Below are 11,901 nucleotides of genomic sequence, written 5' to 3'. Positions count from 1 at the left end.
TTCCAGGGTCTTTAACGACACACAGTGGCTTTTTGTTGCATGTAAAGTTCACTCAGATAACGTGAAGATTGAAATGTTGGAGAGAATCCAAACGTGGCTGAAAGTGAAGCAAAGAAATCTGGTAAGTGGAAGAAAAGTATTATTTAAACATGTCATTGGTGAAGTTACAACTTGTTCTTCAAACATTTTAAATGAATGAACACTCATTGGATATTAGATATTTATGTTTGTCTTACATTTACAGATACAGCTAGAGAGCCATGTGACTTTGTTAGTTTAACTACATTAAGGTCATAATAGTTACCAGATCTGACTGACAGCTTACTGCTCTTATTACAGGCAGCAGAATCTGATACCAAAATACCAAGATACACCAAATTTGATAAAAACAACATAAATACCTATGTTGGATACACTGAAAATGCATTAATCATTAAAAAATCGATGAATTAAAAAAAAACAACAACAACATATGTTCTTTGGACATAGATATATATGTGGTTTCTGTCAAATTTGGAATATGTCACTTTTTCAGAAATGAAGAAAGGTTAGTATGTGGTTTTCTTCTAAAATTTAAGGAAACTGTAATTAGTTTAAATGTAGAGCTTTTTGTGAAAACCTTAAGCTACATTTCCAGTCTTTTATTTTTTCAGTAGTTCAGTATTTATGGACAATCGGCTGTGATCACAGTGATACAGTTTCCCAACATGAATGGAGAGGTCTGTTAGTTCTTAACAGTTGTGATGGGATTACTAAATGACTCCATTAATTCATACCTTTTAACTGACTTGTACTTTACTTTCAGTATTTTCTGCTCCATTTATTTATTGTGATAAAGTTGCTCATGATTATATAATGTAATAGGCTACATATCGGCTTTACCTGCATGAAAAATGCTGCATACACACACAGTCATTATGCAGAGGTGATGGCAGCACTCTTTGTGGACAGCAGAGGGCGCTGCTGCTGCTGATGGAAAAAGGAAGCTGGTAGGTTAAATAAGAGGCAGATATCTATCTTCAATCGAGCTGAGTTTAATGTAACTTCTGCATTTTATAACCATGGACTGTAAATATTACAACATAGCTCACCTGGAGGTTAACAGCCTGGTCAGGTCTGATGAACTGCTGCATCATGTATTCATATTACACTGCTGCCCTCTGCTGGCGATGGGTTGCAATTACATCCACCAACCATCTTTTATACTTATCTAAGAATATAAAACAAACTAAATGAGAAGATTTAATAATTTGTAAATGTTTGTAAATTAAAGTGACTACACCTATAACTACCACAAGATTAAACATGTGTTTGGATTACTTCACTAATAGATAAATCATTTAAACAACAGTATCTATCCACATTTACAGATTATAAATCTAAAAATTAATGTTTTAATTTATTTTCGGTGTTTTATCTAATTTTTGTTATTGTTATTGTGTCTCCTAATTCACAATGAGTTCTGTACGTAGATACGACCTTTACCTGGGAATGACACGCCCAACGTCACTTCCGCTGCTGTGCATCATGCTCAGGTGCGCCAAAGGTAATATCGACCCTGGAACACTCGAGAAAAAAAAGGGTGTGGAAAAAGAACATTGATGGTTTTCTTCTTGTTTCTTTGTACAGGTGTGTGCAGGTGTTTCCTCGCTCTGTGCTGCAGCTCAGAGGTAAAATGATTTTCTAAACATTACTGTTCACAGAGCTCAGAGATTAAATGTTCATCTTACTAAAGTTATATGAATAAAGTTCATTTATTTAATTTAAAAGTGAAAGCTCTTCATCCAGCTTTCTGTGTTTAATTTACTGTAAGAAACAGCAGTCTGATTAATTTCTTATTTAAGTGCAGTAACCAACAACTAACACTTGAATTGAATTCAGGTGGAATGATTTCACCCAGTAAGGGGCGGGGCCGGCATCGTTTGGGCAAAGTCCCCGGATGTGTTGCTCTCATGATTGAACAGGTGACCACAGTGCGTGTCGTCAGAGATGAGAGCGGCAGCTTCCAAGTTCTCTGAACTGTGGAACAAAGTTTATGTTTAATTTAACTTTGTTATGATCCTGCTGTCCTTGTATTGATATCCAACAGTGTTTGGGAACGTAAGTTGTCATTAATGTTTGTTTGTTTGATAATTACACCTGTTTGATAATTACACACCTGTAGTGCTAAGCTGGAGAAAGATGTTCGTGATATTGTCTTTATGATCCGGTTTATTGTTTGTTGAATGTTTTGCAGTTTAGTTTAACGATACATTTCAAAGTTTAGTTTAACGATACATTTCAAAGTTTAGTTTAACGATACATTTCAAAGTTTAGTTTTTGATACATTTCTAAGTTTTAACTAAGCATGAGTCGTTTGTTTTCTGATGGGAGCTTAATTGATTCCACGTGTTGACAGTCTATGGACGGCGTCTTGTAATACCCTTTGTTAACCAGCAGATGGCGTCAGTGTTACTTTGAAATCTAGGCGGTGAAGTTGATGTGGAGTAGTTAATTTACTTAGAGAGCTAATTTCTGCCATTTATATTTGTTGTACTCTAATAATTGTAATGAATATATTTATGTTAGAAAGTATTGTTTGTTTAATAATTAATCTTTGTACTAGAGTCAAAGTCAACTTTATTGTCAATTTGAAAATGTGCCAGACATACAGTGGAATTGAAATTGCGTTTGTCTCCGTCCCATGTTGCAATACAACCAAAATAAGGTAAAATCAGATCAGGTAAAATAGATTAAATAAAATGAGGAAAAATAAGACATAATATTTATAGTAATAAATTCTAAATTGTGCAAATGTAACCCGTGTGTAAAGCATGTGTTCTGCGTTGTGTTCTGGGTTGCAGAAATAAATCAGGTGACAGCTCTTGGATTCTGGTTCTGTATTCAACAAATAAAAGCAGATATCAGTCCTGTGTGTTGTCAGAGTCGGGCATCTGCCCTCTGACCAAAGTTGTAACGGCTCTCTGGCCTTGTTTACATTCACACATTAAACATTCATTCAAAATAATGTGATAAAATCAACAGCACTTCAAAATAAACACAATTGTTAAAAAATGATATTATCCAAAATAAAGTTAAAATAAATAGATACATCATAAATACAACATAAGAATAATATTTAGCAAACTAACCCAAATAAACTATACAATAAGACATCAAATCAATAATATGGAACCAGAAAATCCCTACATTTAGCATTTATGTACAGCATATAAATTGACATTGGTAGTTTTAATATTTGCGTATATTAATGAGACACACAAAAAGAAACCTCCATACCTGTATTCAACAAATAAAAGCACATGTCAGTCCTGTGTGTGTGTTGTCAGAGTCGAGCATCTCCCTTGACAAAAGACAAATGTATCATGAGGGGGAGATGGGGTTTCCTACTGCGGGAGACACTAGCTTATCACTGTACATTAGCTGTTAACATTTATGACGAAACTAATTAATAAGTTTATATATATTACTCAAAACTTTGCAAAACTGATACAGAATAAAATAAATATGATCATAAACCGAGCACCACAGTTTGATTACATGTAAACGATAAAAAATTACTTTTAATTTATCGACGGAGCATTAATCACTATAAACCTGCCTCTGAAGAAATTTGTAACGGCTCTGGCCCGAGCGCACGTCGCGTGCACACATACTGCCGTCATTACGCACAGACACACAGACTTAAAAATAAACAGGCAGGAGAGCAATGTAAAACAATTAGATTTAAAATGAAGAATTAGTGTTTTGGGGAAATTCATGTCATCAATAACGACCTGTTACATTCACCCCTCCTGAATTTCACCAAAATCATCATAGACCCGAGATCAATTTAAGGACCAAGAATTTATGATAACACTGAGTACGTCTGCCACACAGACAGATCTCATCTTTCAAAATCAATTAAGAAACTATCTGTGAAACAGATCAAAATTAGTTAAGAAGGTTGATCAGGCCTCCAGCCTTTCCAGAATACTAAGCTGCAGCATACACCTCATAATAACTGGTCCCCTAAAGGCTACTATGACAAACCCAGTATGCTAGCCACACAAATCCAAAATACGTATTGACATTACAACATCTATACTACAGATAGAGCCTTCTGTGGTGGTAACAGACCGCATGTAGTGGGTCTCTGGACCATGTTTTCTATGAGCCTGTCGACTGTTTTGACAACCCTCCCTGCTCTAGTGACCACCCTACCTTGAGCTGTAATCTGGCCTGAGTCGTGTATTGGTAAGTCCTAAGTGATGGTGAGTAGAAGTCGAAGGTAGGTCAGAGTTGATGGCTAAATCAGTGGGGTCATCAACTCTGTGGGTCTCCAGATACAGCTGGGGAACAGGCTAGAACAGGGGCTGTGTCAGTCTGAGTCTCTACAGACACAACAGGAGAACTGGCTGGAACAGGAGATGTGTCAGCCAGACACTCATTGTAGACAGGTAAGTCACGGGCAACATGTTCATCATCCATCCCGTCCACATCATGACAGTGGGTGTCAGTCTCGTCTGAAAGCTGCGAAACTAGCTCCTCTGCTTCAGTATGTCCATCATTATTGACCCACAAAGATGTTTGCGCATGGGAGGACCAAAGTCACTGACTCCGTGTTCATGTCCACAGCTGCTGAGATAATCAACAGAAAGGTCATCCAAAGGCTGAGACTCAAGTGTATCTCTGACAGGGAGAAAATTCACGTCCAAAAGGAGGTTCCTTTGGAGGACCTTGCACTGACCCGGGACATCACTGATTTTGTAGATATGCGTTTTTGGGTTCCTCTCGACAACCGTGTACACCACAGGTTCCCACCTATCAGCCAGTTTCTTCTTGCCACGCTCTCCTTTGTTGGCGAGCAGCACCCTGTCCCCTACATGAAGAGAAACACCTTTGACTTTCTTACTATACTGACGGGCCTGTTTTTCCTGCAATTTGGAGGTGTGCTGTTGAGCGATTCGGGCAGCTTCAGACAGGTACGACACAAGAGTCCTGGAGTAACTGCTGAAGTCTGCCTAAATGGGGTCATACAGAACAGACTTGAACATAATGTCAACTGGAAGCCTTGGGACACGGCCAAACATAAGATGAAATGCTGTGTAGCCAGTAGTCTCATGAACAGTTGAATTATAAGCAAAGGTTAATGTCTGGATTTGTCGTGACCATTCTTGGTTTGGTCTCGGGGAGGGCACGCAGCATATTGCCGAGGGTACGATTAAAACGTTATGTGCCCTCATTGCCCATAGGGTGATAAGAGGCTTAGACAGTAGCTCACTCTGAAAGCTGGGTCCCTGGTCTGAGTGAATACGTTCAGGGAAACTTTATACACAGAAAACACAGTCCCACAGCTTCCTGGCCACCTGCTTAGCAGTCTGGTTCCTGCATGGGAAGGCAAAGACCATCTTGGTGAAGTGGTGTGTCACCACAAGAATGTCAACTGATTTTTTTGTGCTTGTCTTCAGCTGACCAGAAGTCGATGCAGATGAGCTCCATGGGTGCTGAGGTCTTTATGTTCTCCAATGGGGCTCGTGCTGCAGGGTCTGGAGTCTTGGCGAGCACACATCTCTTACAGCAATGCACATGCTCTTTCACATCCCGTTACATGCTGGGCCAGAAAAAATGTTGTCTTGCTAGGTGGAGTGTTCTGATCTGGCCCTGGTGTCCTGCCAAATCGTGCAGTCCTTCCAATGCCTCGTTTCTGACACTCACCGGCAACACCATGTGAAGTCTTTTTGTTTTGCTCACTGGGTTTTGTGTCTCCCTGTACAGAATTCTGTCTTGAATCTTCAGTTTGTCCCAGTGCTTCAGCAGTCATGCCATGTCTTTGCCTTCTGGAAGGGCGTCTTCTGCAGATAATAAACAGTAGGACACTTGAGATGAGAGGGTGTTGTAGTTGGTTATTCTCAAGCTAGTGCAAGGTAAGCGAGGGTAAGGTGTCTTGACAAGTGGGCTCCAGCTGCTGGACATGGTGAGCAAGGTGGGTAGCTCTAGTCTTTGCACAGCTCTCCCAATTGCTGTGACACAACAAAGTGGTAACTTCAGAAGAGCTGCAGGAATCCACAATGTGTGGAGTCAATCTGGATTGCTGGACCACTTGGACATGTCGAGTTCCAAGTCTGAAAACATCCTGCATACTGTCAGCCTAAGCACCTTGTGCCTCCTGCACTAAGCTAGTGTAGGGTTCTTGGATGAGACATCTGCTGATTGCAGAAGTGAAGGGGACACGACTGAGGGCATCCGCCAAAACATTCTTTGGACCTGGGATTTACTTCAAGTCAAAGTTGTAGGATGACAGCTTGGCCACCGATTGTTGTTTGTAAGCATGAAGCTTGGGCTTGGTCAGAATGTGGGTGAGTGGATTGTTGTCTGTCCAAACTGTAAAGTCATGCCCTTTCAACCAGTGACTGAACTTTTCTGAGACACTCCACTTCAGGGCCATGAACTCGAGATGATGAACTGGATACTTGTGCTGTGACTTGCTGAGGGCTTTGCTGCAGGCGATGGGCTGTGCTTTGTACTCCCTGGCAGGCAATTGGGATAGTGCAGCACCCAGCCCATCTGGAGATGCATCCATGGACAGGATGAAAGGTCTTGAGAAGTCTGGATGAGTGAAAACAGCACAGTTGAGAAGCTCACTCTTGAACCTAGTAAAGGCTTCTTCGCATGCAGAGGTCCAATCTGCAGCAGTCAACTTTCTGAAGATGCCAGGACCCTTAGCAGTCTGACCAGACCGCCCTTTTCACTTTTGGCCAGCTGTCAGAGCGAACAGAGGCTTAGCGATGGCTGAGCAACTGGGAATGAAGCTCTGATAGAAAAAGAGCATGCCCAAGAAGGATTTAAGCTTCCTTACAGAGGCAGTGCTTCTACTGGCATGTTGGAGATCACATCCAGTTTAGCAGGATCCACTGTAACACTGTTCCGATCAATGAGACGTCCAAGGAACTTGACAGACTTCTGCAGGAGATGACATTTGGTGGGGCTGAGCTTGAGATTGTTGTCTCTTAGCTTCCGGAAGACCACCTGCAGTCTGCTAATGGCCTCTTCTTCAGTTGGAGTGAAAACAAGAAGGTCGTCCAAATAGCAAAGCAGACTTGTGAAGTTGAGGTCTCCAAAGATGTTCAATATTATGTGCATGAATGACGCCGGAGTGTTGCTGAGCTCTTGGGGCATCCTGTTGTACTCATACAGGCTGACGGGTGTGGTGAAGGTGGTGTATGTTTAACATCTGTGGCAGAAGGTCCACTAGCCTCACCCTGCTTCCTGTTCTCCATCTTACATGAACCCTGGTGGAAGGCCAGGTGCTCCACCGCAATGCAAGGTGAAACATCTGCAATATTGGAGGTCCGCTTTAGAGTGACCGGCTTGGATGAGAGATTGGTGATCTTCATGGGCACCCACCAGTTTCCCCACATTGGTCTGATGACCTGCCCAACAACAATGTCTCTTGGTCTTGACTTAGAAGTGCAAGGCTCCACAATAATCGTGCTCCCTGGGGACACTGGCACATTGCTGGGCAGCTTGCCCCACACAAGGTGTTCATGCTGGGGGAGTAATGTCACAGCATGGGGGTAGCTTCACCGTGCCAATCTTGTCAGGAATCTCATCACCTCCTCCATCTGGTGGTGCATGACATCATATCCAAGAAGTGCTCATAGTCCAGAAGCAAATGTTTGCACTCTGAGGATATTAGTGTCCAGTAGTCTTTGTTGTATTTCATGCAGTGCATGAGGTGCTTGAGGACGTTTGAGCCCACAATGAGTTCATCACGCTGGCCTGAAACCACCAAGACAGGGACGATACATTTCACTACATAGATGGTCATAGTCAAGTCATATATACACTTGGGGTGTGTCTGTTTACCTCCACAGCCCATCAACACAATCTTCTCTGGTGATTGAGGTTCTCCCATAAGAGCTCCAGCTTCTCTGAGTAAACTTTCAGCCTCCTCACTAAGAGTGCAAGCCATTGACCCCGAGTCAATCATGTCCTCCAGTTTAACCTTGTCAATCACTGCAACCTCTGTGTAGAATAACACACTGAAAGCTGGCAACTCTGCTAATCCTTGGACCACAACTTGATATCCATCAGGTAAGGCTGAACATGTGTTTACATACAGGAGCTGAAGAGCCGTCTCATCTCTATAGAGGGTTTTCTGACCATTACTCACACCGCTCCTCTTCGTGTGAGTGTTGTAGTTTTCCGAAGGCTGGCTGTGGCCGGCTGTGGCAAGGCTGAGCAGCAGAAAGAGGTGCTGGCGACTTTGAAGGTTGGGAGGTGACTACTGACCTTGGGTGGGTGGACACTGGCATCTGGGAAGGATATTGAGGAAGATCAATGGTAGGAGTTGGAATAAAGTGGGCTGCTATGGGTGAAAGCTGAGATGAAATCACTGAGGCTGAGCTGTACTCTGCTGCAGATGATGGGTGTGAAGAAAGACCTGAGGCAGAACAGAGCTGTCAAGTAGGAGTGATGTGAAGTGGCTGTGAGGTCTCCATCTCATAGTCCATGGCTGTCTGGGTGTGGCTGACTATGTCTCTGTGGAGCTTGAGAACTTGTTTGAGTGCGTGATCTGAGTTCCTGCTGGAAACTGTCAATGTGTTCCTGAACCTCACTGGTTGTCCACTCTTTGGCTGCTTTAAAGGTGAGCCTATTGCAGAGGATTGGGTCTGGGCAATATTTAATGAACATCATAGACACTTCACGCCCTGGATCTTCAACACTGTGTCACTGCCTCTTTAAACACTCATCTGCGATATCAGTGGCTTTGTTCAGTCTAATCCAGTATTCCATAACCCCCTCCTGTAGCAGTGGCTTGGTGTTATAGAAGTCAGCCATGGGCATTGAGGAGTAAGTCAACTCAGCAAAATGTTTTTTCAAGTTGTCAAAGATTAATTCAGGAGTCTGGATGTGGTAGATTATGGGGTTGTGGGGTAATGTCACCTTGACTATGTTCTTAGCCTTTCCCAATAGCCTAGCTATTATCTGTTGGTATGCTTCTTTTAACTAGATATATCTCAACCATTTCTACCCATTCATGTTCAGAGTATTTATCATTGCTGTTCCCTCTGAAAACTGGTGGCTTTTTAACATCTGACTGCATAAGAAGTTTGACTCCAGATAAGTTGAATTGAGGTTTATGCTCTGACTTATTACTCTCTGTTGAGACAGACTCGTTGTGTTTTTTGTCACTTTGCAGCTGTGTAACAATAGACTGACCAATCTGATTGGCCAATTCTGAGATGAGAGTACTTAAGTCATTGCGAGATGCTGTTTGTGGGGTTTCTAATTCACAAGGTGGAACCTGGACACGAGTGGAAGTAAACTTGGGGGTTCTTAACCCACCTACCTTAGGTGTCTGAACTGCATCCTTGAGAAACTAGCGTCTCCCAAAAGCCACATTAGAGTAAACCTCTCTCTTAGTAGGAACATCCAAAACCACAAATGGCTCCATAATGACAGATACAAATACAAAATAAAACGTTATTAACACACTTTACAAAAATTGACACTTCAGCTTTTGTCACTTTTTTTGTTTGTTACTTGACAGTAAGAAATTGTTGCTCAAGTCTATGTAAATTGGAAAAAAAATTGTATACTGCTGAAAGTGACCAACTTAAAATTAAAGTAGTAGAGATGAGTGCCCCATGGCGATCGAGATGACGTCGATTGTTGTAGAATCTTGAAGGTCACGGCACCAATGTAACCCGTGTGTAAAGCATGTGTTCTGCGTTGGAGAAATAAATCAGGAGACAGCTGTTGGATTGTGGTTCTGTATTCAACAAATAAAAGCAGATATCAGTCCTGTGTGTTGTCAGAGTCGAGCATCTCCCCTCTGACCAAAGTTGTAACGGCTCTCTGGCCTTGTTTACATTCACACATTAAACATTCATTCAAAATAATGTGCTTAAAATGAAGAGCACTTCAGAATAAACACAATTGTTAAAAATCGATATTATCCAAAATAAAGTTAAAATAAATAGATACATAATAAATACAACATAAGAAAAATATTTCAAAAAGTAACCCAGAAAGTATACAATAAGACATGAAATCAACAATATGGAACCAGAAAATCCCTTTATATTTGGCATTTATGTACAGGATGTAAATTCACATTGGTAGTTTTGGTGTGTGTGGTCAGAGTCGAGCATCTCCCCTGACAACATTCAGCTCTACATTAGCTGTTAACATTTATGATGAAAGTAATTAATAACTTTATATATATTACTCAAAAGTGATACAGAATAAAATAAATATGATAATAAACCGAGCACCACAGTTTGATTACATGTAAACTATGAAAAATTACTTTTAATTGAATTTATTGATGGAGCATTAATCACTGTAAAGCTGCCTCTGACCAAAGTTGCAACTTCTCTGGTCCGAGTGTGCACAGCACACGCACATACTGCTGTCATTCTGCACAGACACACAGACTCCAAAATAAACAGGCAGGAGAGAAACGTAAAAGAATTAGATTTAAAATGAAGAATTAGTGTTTTGGGGAAATTCATGTCATCAATAACTGTGTTACACAAAGGTATAAAATGTAAAGTTGTGCAATGTGCAGTAAACTGAGTGTAGTTTTGAATAGAGACTTAATTTGTTTATGTTTTTAGTTGTAGATTAAATGTAAATATGTAAAATGGTGGATGTTATTGATCAAACACTGGTGGACCACAAGGTAGTTTAAAAGCATCTGTGTCTCCTCTTCATTCACTCTGCATGCTGACTGATACACCATCCTGTTTGAAGTCAAAACTTTTAAAGAATTAGCTGCAGCTTATTAGCTCTCAAACATTATTAGTGTGAGAGCAGTGAAAGTCATGTCTCTATTACTAGAGAGAGAATGTTCTCCAAGTCAGAGTGTTTATTCCTGTGGAAAAGCTCCAGTTACTTGCAGTGTGTTTTCAGGGTGTTTATATTTATGACAATGTGATGGTGAAGAAGGTGTAGTTTCATATCTGTAGTGAAGTCCCAACACGACTAATGGGATATTTAGTGCAGCTAAAACAGGGAACACCACAAAGCTTTTGAAATCGTATGACATGTAGAAGATATTGAAGGAAAGAAATGACCAAATGTTAGAAACGAGTGTCTGTGTGGACTGTCTGCATAATAAATATATATACAGTATATATAAATGTTACAGAACGTAGTGTTTTCAGCAGTGTCCACTGAGCTCATGATCATAAAATGTTCCTCTGTTTAATGAAGGTTTAAGAACATTGAACCATGTGGTGCGTTGAACTGTCATGAAAGAAATCATGATTAGACATTTATTCTGATAATAATTGATGCTGTAACATAAGAAACTAAAGAAACAAATGTGTAAGTGTTGGTGAGGCTTAGAGAGAGCCAGAGGTCAGAGGTCAGAGAGTGAATGAGGTGATCCTGCTGATGAGCCTCCAGCCAGGCCACGCCTCCTGCAGTGATCACAGAGATGGACAACAGAAGTGAGCTAAAGAGTCCCAGTAGTGTACTGTGAAAGAAGTTTTCATTTTCATTTAATCTCAAATATTTAGATGTGTTGTTTGTTTTTTTGTTTCCTTCACTCCCTGCAGGATTGAGCAGGAAACAGGAAGTGTTTGTCCACCACTTCATATACCAGAATGCTGAACAAAGGCCGGCTGAGGTTACTGAGGTACTGTGATGATATTGAAATGTATAAATTAATATAATATTAGGCATAAAAACAACAATAAATAAGAGTTTGAGTAGCGATGCAAAAAGAGTTTATTAGTAGGATTAATAATCAGTCTGTCTGTGTTTAAACTGTTTTAGTGAAATGTTTTAAAGTTACAGCAGGGGTTGACATTAAATGAAATGTGTTTTCAGAGATCAGTGGCTTGACTGTTGTAGGTGCTGGCTCAGGAATATGACTTTTGATTTGAAAAATAACAGTGCAATTTA

The sequence above is a fragment of the Labrus bergylta genome, chromosome 24, assembly GCF_963930695.1.
Source record: "Labrus bergylta chromosome 24, fLabBer1.1, whole genome shotgun sequence".
Lineage (NCBI taxonomy): Eukaryota > Metazoa > Chordata > Actinopteri > Labriformes > Labridae > Labrus > Labrus bergylta.
The sequence above is the reverse complement of the archived record's forward strand: the minus strand, read 5'-3'. Positions refer to the sequence as shown.